This window comes from Choloepus didactylus, chromosome 4 (genome assembly GCF_015220235.1).
Source record: "Choloepus didactylus isolate mChoDid1 chromosome 4, mChoDid1.pri, whole genome shotgun sequence".
NCBI classification, from domain to species: domain Eukaryota; kingdom Metazoa; phylum Chordata; class Mammalia; order Pilosa; family Megalonychidae; genus Choloepus; species Choloepus didactylus.
Window position 1 is genome coordinate 32,730,109 of NC_051310.1, and position 12,903 is coordinate 32,743,011.

Sequence of the window (12,903 nt, forward strand, 5' to 3'; positions counted from 1 at the left end):
CTCCTCTCTACTCCTATGGCCCTCACTTTTTCTTGTCTGAATTCTCTACTGGGTAGTGAAGGGGGGCCCTGCCTTCACCAACCTCATTCTACAAGGGTAGTGAGAAGGCCTTGGCTAAGGGGCAATTATAACACGTGCTGTAAGAGAAGGGCCTCTGTAGCAGAGCAGCAGGGCTCACAGACCAGGGGCACCCCCACCCAATCTGGAGGGTCCAGGGAGGCTTCTCAAAGCATCTTGAGAGGCAGACATGGTGTAGCATTTATGTGTAGGTCTCCAGAGCTTGACTAGCTGGGTTCAAATACTGCCCCTGTTATTGCCTAGCTCCAGGTCTTTGTGCAAATATCTTAATTTTCCTTGTCTCAGCTTCCTTATCTGTAAAATGGAGATGTTAATTAACAGCATCTACCTTATTGGGTGGACGTGAGGATTTAAGTGAACCAAGTCACGTGGCTCACTTAGACCAGTGCCTAGCACATAGAAATAGCTCAAAATATTTTAGGTATTATTTTCCTTGTTAGTGCCTAGCACATTTGATGTCTATCTGTGGAATGACATGGCAAATGGCTGACCATCTCCCCCACCCCCCCAACAGCTGGTAGAAAGCTCTTTGATAACAAAGCCTAAGGCTGAATTGACTCATTATTTTCTCTGCTGCACTGGGTAGAGCTGAGTGCGTTAAAGAGATTTGTTGAAGAAAAGAACGATTGGCAGTGGGTCTCATTTGGCCCGTTGAATCTCAAACCTGGAGTCTTTTGGCTAGAGGGGCTTTATAAATCCTCAAAGCCTCTTCTCCTACAGGCAAACAAAGGGAGCTGATTGCTAACATTTCCCGGGGCTTCCAAGCCTCCCAGGGTCTGCGCAGCCCCTGCCTACCTCTGTTTCCCTGCCAGGGTATTGCCTGCAGCCTACTGAGCCAGGGCACATGGAAATCTCGGACAGAGGCATCCGATTCTGTCTTCATTCAGAAAAAATTGTGGCACGTAGCTGAGCTTTGCAGAGAAATGTATTCCTACCACCACTGGGGTGAAGCTGCAGACTCTGGCTCGACGCAGAGTTATTGCTGTAATTCCCATCTCTGTGGTAACAGGTCCGACCAAGATCTCAGCCGGCAAAGGCTGGGCAATGGGCTCGTCATCAGCAGGCCCCCCTGGGCTAAGATGCCAACGGTGTTGCTCACTCCCCAGTCTCTCCCCTGACTGATTTCTCTGTAGGAGTCCCGAGTGGGCAGACAGGAGACAGGGAAGGAGAGGGACGGAGAGGCAGGATGTGGCAGTGGCAGGGGCCCAAATCCCAGAGTCAGCCCCCTAGAGCTGGGATGAAGGTGGCCAGCAGTGGGGTGCAGTAGCAGGAGGAAATGCAGGGTGCTGTTGGGGGCATCCCACCCCACCCCTCTCTGCTGCCAGGATGGGTTCTTAGTTGGTAGTGCAACACAGAAAGGCCTCACATAGCAGGAGATAGAGTGACCTAAGCTCTGAAAGCAGCCCCAGTCAGTAGCTGTTGATGATTCATTGATGTCCAGATAGAACCAACCTTAACTGGCCAGGCTCTGGGCTAGGAACCGAGGAGGCAAGGAAAACCCAGAGCCTGCCCTCAGTGAATGCATTCAGGCAAGGGTGGGGGGTGGGGTGGGGGGTCGGGGGTGGGACAGACAGAGCAACGTGAAATAATCACAGTTAAGAGGAAAAGGCAAAATACATGCAGCCCATGGAGAATGTGTGTGTGCTGCCCATGGCTAGATTTTCTCTGGAAAGATACCCAAGAAACCACAGACAGGTTTCCTTCTGGAAGGAGCACCAGGTAGAGGCTGAGGCAGGGTGAGGAAGACTGACTTTTGAATTTTGTACTATTATGCATGCCTAACAGATCCAATCTAAGCAAAACAAAACAAAAACAAAAAGTAATACCACGTCAAAATGAGACAAAATAGTTTCAGTGGCTGAGAGATTTCAAATGGAGTCGAGAGGTCACTCTGGTGGACATTCTTATGTACTATATAGATAACACCTCTTAGGTTTTAATGTATTGGAATAGCTAGAAGTAAATACCTGAAACTACCAAACTCCAACCCAGCAGTCTGGACTCCTGAAGACAATTATATAATAATGTAGATTACAAGGGGTGACAGTGTGATTGTGAAGACCTTGTGGATCACACCCCCTTTATCTAGTGTATGGATGAGTAGAAAAATGGGGATAAAAACTAAAGGACAAATGGGGTGGGATGGGGGGATGATTTGGGTGTTCTTTTTTCACTTTTATTTTTTATTCTTGTTCTGGTTCTTTCTGATGTAAGGAAAATGTTCAGAGATAGATTGTGGTGATGAACACAAAACTATGTTATCATACTGTGGACAGTGGATTGTATACCATGGATGATTGTATGGTGTGTGAATGTATTTCAATAAAACTGAATTCAATAAAAAAAATACATTTTGAAAAAAAAAGAAAAAGTAATACCACGTGATAAATGCTATAATGCAGATGTGAATGCAGTTCTGGGGAGGAGCAGCCAGCTGGGATATTGAGGACTCCCCACTGTTCTCAGGAGATCAAGGTTCTCATTTATAAGGCATGTATGTGTGTGTGTGTGTGTGTGTGTGTGTGTGTGTGTGTGTGTGTGACAGACAGAGAGAGATTCTATCTTGTGTGTAGAGGATGTGTGGATCTATGCATTTATGTCTGTGTGTTTTAGAGTGCGTGTGTGTCAATATGTCCCATGTGTGTGCATATCTGTGTGTGTTTGGGGGATATTTGGGTGCTTAGGGACGTGTATCTATAATTTTGGTTTGGGGTGCATGTGTGTTTGGGGGTGCATGTTTGTTGACGAGCTCATAAGTGTGCATGTTGGGTTGTGTCTGTCCATGCATTTGTATGTGTTCATGCTTTTATATGTCTTGGGGTATGTGTTGTGTGTGCGTATGTGTACACAACCAAAGATCTTTTGGGTCTTTCTCAGCCCTAACACTCCAGGAGTCTTCCCTGGGACCCCCTGCTGCAGAGGGTGGCCTTGAGGGGCTGCTGGCTGACGGCAGCGCAATGGGTAGAATCAAGACCACGCCTGAAGCAGCACCCCCTCTGGCCTAGATCCACTTGGGAAAGGAGAGGTAACAATCCTGAATGGGGTTGTCCCTATTGCACCTGCCCTGTCAGTAAAAGGGTGTTAAGCTCAGGAGTGTGGGTCCAGCCAGACGCGGTACCCTGGGGGCCCAGCCTGAGGACCTTCTAGAAGGTGTCAGCAGAGACCTCAGAGAGAGATTCAATTGCACACCTCTTTGGGGTTAGTTGAAGGGAAAATGAGTCATTTGAGTTCTACTGAACCATTAGAGCAGCGGTTCTCAAACACTGGTGCCTGGGCACCACCGGGAGGCTTGCTACATCATGGAGGGCTGGGCTGGCCCCAGGGTTTCTCATTCAGGAAGTCTGGGGTGGAGTCTGGGAATCTGCCCCTCTAACAAGTTCCTGGCTGATATGATGCTGCTGGCCCAGGGATCCCACCTTGAGAATCAGTGCCTTGGACCATATAACAGGAGATGGAGGGGCCTCCCCAGCCCCCTCATCCTGCCCACAGCCCTCTTTGGGCATCATGGACAGACCTTGGAAAAATCAGGCCTGGGTGGCTCGAGCCTATTCTCTCAGTCTTGCAATCTCCTCATCGCAGCCCCTGTCTCTTGCTCAGAGTCGTTTATCCAGCAAATTATATTCCAGACTCTGTCCCCTGCACTCAGGGAGCCCACAACCTAGGCACAAGATTCTAGAGGGTACATAAATCCTGGAAAACACAACAGGATCACAGATGCATATACCAAAAGCCCGTAAAAGGGTGCCGGGAGCACAGGGGAGGAGCCTGCCCCAGCCTTGGCGAGGCCAGAAAGGCTGCGCGGAGAAGGTGCCAGCCAGGGCAGACCTTGCAAGATGGAGAGAGGCAGCCACTCACCTTAACCGAGGGCCTCCTACCTGCCAGGCACAGAGCTAAGACTCCTCCAGCACAAGCCGTTTAATCCTCACGACAACCCCAGACAAGAGCTATGATCCCTCAGTTGAGACTGGAGCCTAGACTTCAGCAGCAGGTTCCCAGCCACAACCCCATATAGGTTTCCCACCTGCAGAGGAGTTACCCAGGTGGAGGCCAGGAGCAGGGGCAGGGGCAGGGCTCTCCAGGTGGAGACCATGGCAGGCACACAAGTGGAGAGGGAGGTGGGGAGAGCACACAGGACAAGTCACAGGCCCAGATTGTCTCCATGCTTGCTCCTAGGGGTTCTGAGTCTCAAAGATGGAAATGCACACACACCTTCACCCCCCAGAAGCCAGAGAGGGAGGGAGACCCAGAATGGAGGCCTGACCTCTGGACTCTGGTCGCATCTGTGTAATTAGGGCAAGCCTTGGGCAGGAGCTGGAGAGAGGGGCGGAGGCAGGGGGCTCTCCGCGCACACCTGCTCGGCAGCGGGCAGGAGCCAGATGGCAGAGGTGGGAGACTAGCTCACGTGGCCTCACAGGGCCCAGGCAGCAGAGGCCCCGTGGTGGGCCCTCTATTTATGGATCTGCTTGTGATGAAGGTTTGCCCTGAAGGGAGGCCGAGCCAAGTGGCTGAGGATGACCAGCTAGCACAACCTTCATGACTTATGGAGGCCCCACACTGTAGCCCCCAGACAGTCTCTGCGAGGCCCTGGGGGTGGCTGTAACCAGAGGAGACCAGGGGCTGGCCTCATCCTGACCTGCACCAGCACCCTGGGGAAGGAGTTAGCAAAGTCACTCTGATCCATGCTGAATAACTTGACTAGCAACCCGAGTCCAAAGGATGGAACCAGAGGAACTGAGCTCCAGCTGCAGCCAAAGGATGCACCGGCCTAGGATGCTGGAGGGAGTAGATAGTTCTGTCTGTGATTGTCTGTCTGGGAAAAAATATGATGGCGATGTCTCTCTCCTTTTCCTTCACTGGCTCTTCCATGTTATCTCACCCTCGGTTCGGTTTCCTCTCTTCTTTCCTGTCCCAGTGTTGCTGGGGCCTTTGGGCTTGGGCAAACTTAATTCCAAAGGGGAAAGAGCCCCAGACCCTGCCCTCAGGATACCCCCAGCCTGGCAGGGGGATCAGGCAGTTCAGCCAAAGCCCAAGCTCGAGGCAGAGAAAGATCCACGTCACGAGAAAGCAACAAGCCAAGGTTGTGGGCTGAGACAACAGCCAGCTGGGGAGCAGGAGGCTTTGTGGGGGGTGGGGGTTGCATCTGGAGGGAAAGTGAGATTTCAATGTTGGAGGAATGAGTGCGACAGGGACCGTCCAGACAGAGGGGACAAATGGGTGGAGGAAGGAAGCAGAGGGTGGAATATTCTAGAAACGGCGGGCAGACTGTCTTGGTGGCGAGGTGGGGCAAGAAGGGTCTTGTGTGATCACAGGCAGGTTGGAGCTAGACCATGAGGCTCCAAATCCCAGGCACTTCCTTGTGTAGGTAGTGGGGAGCTATTCAAGGTTTTAAAACACAGGCATGCAATTATCTGGGCTGGGACTAGTGGGCTTCTAGATTTCGTTCCTATTCTAGAATCTTGTGAAAGGCGTGTAGTTCCGAGCCAACAGGCTTCTCAGGGGCTCCTGAGGTCACCTTTTTGGTGAGGCCTACCCCGATGATCCTATTTAATACCCCAGCTTCCCTGGCACTCCCGATACCCATTTCCTTCTGTCTTCTCCGCAACACTTATCACCTTCTAACACACTCCCTTCACGATTTATGTTTTTACACTCTGTCCCGTCCCTCCCCCATTAGAATGAAAGTCCCATGAGGACAGGATTTGCCCATAACACTTGCTGCTGTGAATCCTGAGTGCCCAGTACAGTCTTGGGAATCCCGGGCAGGCTCCCAGCAAGGTTTTGTTGAATGAATAAAAAGAAAATTACCAGCCTGTGCAAAGCAGGCTGGTCCGGTGTGTGGCCTCCCTGTCACTCCACCCCTTGCTCCCGGAGCTTGGCAGCATCCCTGAGCCTCCAAGCGGAAAATCTCTGGGAACACAAGACAGAGCTATGCTTCCTCCCTCCTGCTCCTCTCACCCTGCCAGGCGTCTGGGAAGGCTGGACTGCTCCCCCTCTCCTGCCCTGCCAAAAGCCTCCCTTCATCTTGGAGGGGAGACCAGGCAACAAAACGTCACCTAGGGAAACCAGGAGTTGGCAGGACAGAGGCAGTGCTAGCAGTGGTCTGATCAGAATAACTGGATGGTGCCAACCCCCTATGCAGACACCATGGTATTCCATGTTGGCCTCATACCAACCCTATGAAGTGGGCATGACCCTCCCTCCCCATTTCACAGATAGTAAAATAAAGGCTCAGAGAAGTCAGCTGATGTGCCCAAGGCCTCTCCACTAGGTGAGGGGTCTGGTTTTGAACACGAATCTGCCCTTCTCCAGTTCAGTGCTTATTTCTCCCTGGCACACAGCCTCTCTTCTGCTGGAGAAGTGACTGAGATGCAGCACGAGGGCCTGCTGAATGCTCTGTCCAGGGCACCAGGTCATGGGAGGCCTCTGCTGGCCTCAGGCTTCCCTCATGAGCCATGGGAGCTGTGGTTCTGGCCACCTCCCGGTGACGAATGAGGACAAGGTTGTCATGTCTGCTGTCTGGCCTGAGCTCACTGGAGAGCGTGCATCCTAACTGCTCGTCACTGCCTGGTTCTGGGCAATGGCCAGGTGTCCTCTCTTGACCTGATGTGTGCCAGGGCTGGGGACCAAAAGAGGGCTCGCTGCATTTGTTCCCCACAGGATCCAGGGGAAAGCAAACCTAGCCCTGGGTACAGATCCAGCACCCCATATCCAAGTCTGGTCCTGGCTGAGCTGCAGTTGGGGAGGCAAGAGAGTTTGGATCAAAACCCCAGCTGGGAGCTGGAGGTGGTTGCACTGCCATCCCTTAGGGACTCAGTTCACCCACCTCAATGAATATTATCGATTCCTGGTTATGCGTAAGATAAATGATACACAGTTCCCGCCTTCAGGGCCCTTAAAGGGCAGGTTAGAGCAAAGTCATTCAATAGGCAATGGGGAGCCATGGGTGATTTTAGAGCAGGGGAGTGAGATGGCTGCACTGTGCTTTAGGGAGGTGAATCAGGCAGCAGGGTGTGGTTGAGAGAGAACAGGCTTGCGTCAGGATCAGAGCTAATACGCATTCATTTAAGATGATAGATGCTGTTCTGAGCACTTTCCAGAAATTAACTCACTTAATCGTCATAGTAACCCTGGGGAACTATTGTTATCCCCATTTTATGGACAAAGAGTCTGAGGCACACAGAAATTACAAGCTAGCAGGTGGCCAAGCTGGGATTCGAACCCATCACTTCCAGAGCTGGGTTCTTACCTCTGCCTGATGCCTTTCACGGCAGGGAGCCGGGAGAAGGGTCTGGGGCAAGGCTGGGGCAGGCAGGGGCACAGCCGGAGGGACAAGAGTGAAGTGATGCCTGGGGTGAAGGCTCCTTGCCTTGAAGGGCTCTCCTAGAACAGGCCGGGCGATTGCAACTCACACATGACCACCAAGCCCTTCGGAGAGAAAAGCACTGTATCTAAGAGCACTTTTACCACTAATAGCAAGCATCACAATGTTCTTGGCCAACAGCCCATACAGGATAACGTCTTCTTTCATGAGAAAGAGATTTTAGAGCTGCTCTCAAATAGAGAAATGCTATCACAGTCATAGCTTCTTCTCGAAAGCCTCCCCCACTTTCCTACCCTTTCTTGATTTTACTTCCTTACATCTCCCTCAGATGGTAGCCTCGTCCTCATGCCCTCTGGCTTCGAGGTCCAATCGCTGCCAATGCCCCTTTCACAAAGGATGTTGGGTTTATGGGAGTAACAAGGCAGGTGGGAGGAGGGGAAAGGGAGCCTGGGGCTGGGCAGGGAGGAGGCAGGTGAACTGGGTGGACCCAAGAAGGGCAGGCTGAAGCCAAAGGGCCGCCTGCACTATTTTGACAAGATAACGCCTGATTCCTCTGGGATGCTCGACTACATTTTCAATTACATACAGACATAATGCTTGAGAAGTAAGGAGTGAGGATGGAGGGTGATTATATCGCTAAGCTCCCTTTCCGCTCGAACATTCTATGCCGACACCATCTGTCTTAATCTGTTGCCGAGGATGTCAAGGGGCAGAGCTCTCTCGGGGGACCAGCTAGAACCCCAGGCTGGGGGCATTTCTGACCAAAGCCAGAGAGTCCCGGGCCCCCTTCCCAGGTCCCAGGAGCCAGGGTCCCCAGGGGCAGTGTCCCTTAGAGAGGCAACCAGGCCCACTCAGCCCCCTCCAGTCAGGATGTGGGTTTAGGAGGGAGGGCCTTGGCCCAAGCCTGAGCACAGAGCTCCAGGCCACAGGACGGCAGGGATGGCCACATTTCCCAGGCGAGACGGAGGATGGGTGGGATGGGGTAGGCCTACTTACCTAGAGCAGTGGTTGGGTGAGTTTTGGGGTCAGGGCAGATGGGTTGTCACAGGACCTTCCTCCTCCTGATCAGGCTTCAGGGAAAGGTGAGGGGCCCACCTGCGTCCCCACTGGAGTTCTGCCCACGCAGCCAGCTCCTCCGAGGCTCTGTGGCACAGGGAAAGGGAGCACTCTCAGTGCAGGCAGGGTGGATCCCTTTGCTCCCGGCCTCACTGTGGCTCCTCCCCCAGCCCAGAGGCCAGGCCTCTCCCGCCAGGGCCAAGACGCCAGTCAGCATCTTTCAACCAGGGCTGCTTGAGAACAGAGCTCTGGTGGGGTGAGGGGAACCCCAGACGCTCCCCTCCTCCAAATCCAGGCCAGCAAGCTGTCCACCCAGGTGTGGGTGAGCAGGGGTCCTGGGAAGCGGGGCTCGTGGAAGGGGCACTGCATCAAGGGTCCAAGCACCTAGGCCCAGTTTTGCCACTGTCCCCCCTGGTGAGCTGGAGCTCCCCACTTTCCCTCGCTGGGGTGGGGAGCCTCAGCCTAGACACACATAGACAAAGAACTAAAGGAAATCAGGAAAATGATAGGTGAACAGTAAGAGAACATGAACAGATAGATGGAAATTATGAAAAGGAGCCAAACAGAGTCAACGACCATGGTAACAGAAATTAAAAATTCCCTAAAGGGGTAAAACAGCAGATTTAGAGTCATATATGTCACCAGAAGGAAAATCAGAGGCCAAAGCATGGGAATGTGTGATACAGTAAATCTTGGGATGGATGAAGAAAGAATCAGAGAACTTGATGATAAGACAAGTGAAATCATCTATTCTGAGGAGAAAAGAGAAGACAGAATGAAGACAAGAGAACCAAGTCTGAGAACCTGTGGGACATCATCAAGTCTACCAATATAATCACTGTGGGAGTCCTAGAAGGAGAAGAAAGAGAGAAAATGGCAGAGAATATTCAAAGAAATAACAGCTGGCCACTTTCTAAATTTAGCAGAAAACATGAATATATACATCCAAGATGCTCAAAAACTCCAAACAGGATAAACCCAAATAGACCCATGCTGCGGCATATTATAATCAGACTATTGAAGGTTAAAGATAAGGACAGAATTCTGAAAGCTGCAAGAGAAGCAGCATGTCACATACAGGGGAGCCTCAACAAGATTAAGTGCTGATTTCTCATCAGAAATCAAGGAAGCAAGAAGGCAGTGGGAAGACATATTTAAAGTGTTAAAAGAAAAAACTGCCAACCATTATTCACAATTGCCAAAAGATGGAAACAACCCAAGTCTCCATCAACCAATGAATGGACAAACAAAATGTGGTATATACATATAATGGAATATTATTCAGCCAGAAAAGGAATGAAGTCCTGATGCACGCGGCACAGATAAACCTTGAGGACATTATGTTGAGTGAAAAAAGCCAGACACAAAAGGACAAAGATTGTATGATCTCACTAATATGAACTAAGTATAAAACGTAAATTCATAGGCACAGAATCTAGAACGTACGTTACCAGGAGATAGAATAAGGCTAGAGAATGGGGAGCAGCTGTTTAAGATGTGCAGAATTTTTAACTAGGTTGAATTTAATTTTGTGGAAACGGATGGAGGTGATGATAGCACATTATTGTAAGCATGATTAGCAGCGCTGAATGGCGTGTGAATGTAGCTGAAAGGGGAAGTTTAGAGTCATGTATGTCACCAGAAGGAAAGTCAGAGGCCAAAGCATGGGACTGGGTAACACAGTGAATCTTGTGGTGGACAACATCTGTGATTAACTGTACAAATATTAGAAATCCCTTTTATGAACTAGAACAAATGTACAAAACTATTATAAGGAGTTAATAATAGAGTGGCATATGGGGGAAAATGCACCTATTGCAAACTATGGACTCTAGCTAATAGTAATATCTTAATATTCTTTCATCAACATAACAAATGTACCATACCAATCCTAGGGGCCAATCATGGGGGGGATAAGGGGTATAAGATGTTTTGGGTTTTCTCTTATTACTTTTATTTTTTGTAGTAATAAAAATGTTCTAAAATTGAGGTAATAAATGCACAATGACATGATGATACTGTGAGCCACTGAATGTATACTTGGAATGGATTGTATGTTATGTGAATATAGCTCAATAAAATTGCACTAAAAAAAAACTGCCAACTAAGAATTCTTAAACAAAATCTGAGGGAGTTCTAGACCGACCCTTCAAGAGATGCTAGAGATTTCTGCAGGTCAAAAGCAAAAGACAAATAGACAATAGATTGAAGCTGCATGAAGAAATAACAAACACTAATCTCTGGTGAAATCAGTGTTTGTTATTCCACTTTTTACTTCCTGCAGGATCTAAAAGACAAATGCACAAAAATTAATGATAAACCAGTGGCTTGGGGTTCAACGTATGTAATTTTTGACAAGAACTACAGGGGATGGTTGTTTCAGTTTTAGTTTTAAGTTTAGTTTAGTTTAGTTTTAACCCCCATGGTAACCACAGAGAATATATTGGAGAATATGCAAGCTCACAGAGACAGAAATTAGAGCACAGGTTGCCAGGGGTGGGGAACAGGGGGAAGGGGGAGTTAATGCATAATAGGTATAGGGTTTCTGTTTGGGGAGAGGGGATAGTTCTAGTAATGGAAGGTGGTAAGGGCAACACATTGTGAATCTGCTGAATCCCACTGAATGGTATACTTGGGAGGGGTTGAGATGGGAAAGTTTAGGTTGTATATATGTCCCACAATTTTTTTTTTTTTTAAAGAGCAAAAATAAGAGTTAAAAATCGGGGATATATGTGGAAGTTTATCAAATGTCTTTTAGGCATTTTTAGCATTTATGGAGCTGTTCCTAAGATTTTTTTAGTCTATTGTGAACTATTAGTTTTTTAAATTATGTTAACAGTTTTCCTAACATTGAATCTATGTTTCTGGAATATCACCCCACTTACTGGTGATGTATTAATTTTTTTAACATAATGCTGCATGAATCTATTGCTATTCAATTTGTGACTTTTGCATCAATATTCATATGTAAGATTTTTCAGTTTTCTTTGGAGTGGGAGAGGATATGAGTTTTTCTTTTTTGTGCTGTATTTGTCAAGCTGGATCAGTATCACGCTGGCTTCATAGAATAATTTGTACTCTTCCCTTCTTTATAATGAGGTACAGTTAGTAGTGTTTAAATAACATTGGGATTATCTGTTAATTGGAGGTCTGATAGAAATTAGAAGTTGTCTAAACCTGAGATATTTTGGAGGGGAGTGGGATACCTTTATGAAAATTCAGTTTCTCCCATGATTATTGGTCTGTCGGGATTTTCTAGTTTTTCTGGGGTCAAACTAATGATTCCTATTTTCCCAGCACACTATCTGTTTCAGCCAGTTTTCAAATGAATGGGCATCTGGTTGAGCACAGTATCCTCTAGAATTCTATTTTTTCTGCATTGGTAGTATTTTCCCCATTTTAATTTTCAGTTTGATATATTTGGCTCATTCCTCCCCCACACCCCACTTGGTTATCTAGACTTTTAAAAAATGATCAATTTGTACATCATTTTATTTTCAGAATCCTGTTTTCTGTGTACACAGCCAAGGAATGGGGGGGCTGACATCGGGGAGCGGGATGGGGAAGGTGGCAGGGGAGGGAGCAGTTTGATAAATACAAGTCATTCAACAAGCATTTAAAAAGTGCCGGGCTTCTGGGGCCCGTGAAGAATCTGCCCCCAGATTCCCTGGCCCTGAACACCCGCCCCCTCCTTCTCCCAAGCCCCTCCCCCAGCTGGAGCAGCCGACGCCCACACTCACTCTCCCCTCCACACTCCCTCCTCTCGGAGCCTTCCCTGACCCCCGGGGAGAGGACAGAGCCTGTAAGCCTAGATCCCTTCTTTTTTTTTTTAATTTTGAAAGATTTTAAGCACAAAAAAGTTAAAAGAATACAACCAACATTAACATAATGTTAATATTATGTCATTCTTGTTTTGGATCTTTTTTGTTAAATAAAAGAAGTGTTACTGGAAGATTAGAAGCCCTTTCTTTTCCCCTTTTCGGTCTCATCTCCTGTTCCTCTCCAAAGAAAGCTCGATAGGGATTGCAACATGTTTGTATCCGTAAATCACAGGCAGTATTGTTTGGTGATTTCTATTAAAATTAAGATTTCATTAATGGTCTTATGCAATTGACTTTTTTTCAACATTGTTTTTAAATTTATCCATGTTAATAATACAGAATATATTATATTTATAAATATGTATCAGTTTTATTGAGGCATAATTTACATAAAATAAAGCCCTCAGTTATATATATCCTTAACTGCTGTGCATCTCTGCCCTAGATAACCTTGGAGCTGTCTCCTGTGCATATGTCTGCATTTCTCTAGGTAATTAAATGCCCAGATATGAAACTGTTGGTGATAAAGAATGCACATTTTCAGCTTTAAAACCAGCCATTGTCAAATGTCCCCTGGCGATTCGTCCTTGCCGGTGTGACAGCATTTCCCAGGCTGCTGTAATTCTT

The 12,903-nt window shown here is 48.1% G+C and overlaps 1 protein-coding gene across 1 annotated transcript in view; it reads right to left on the minus strand.

Annotated features, from left to right (window-relative positions):
- Positions 1-12,903, minus strand: part of TMEM63C (transmembrane protein 63C) — a 75,597-nt gene that overhangs the window by 56,710 nt on the left and 5,984 nt on the right. Inside the window, exon 2 of the mRNA XM_037832219.1 lies at positions 8,396-8,542. The gene's annotated coding sequence lies outside the window, so the exon portion shown is untranslated. The remainder of the gene's footprint in view (positions 1-8,395; positions 8,543-12,903) is intronic.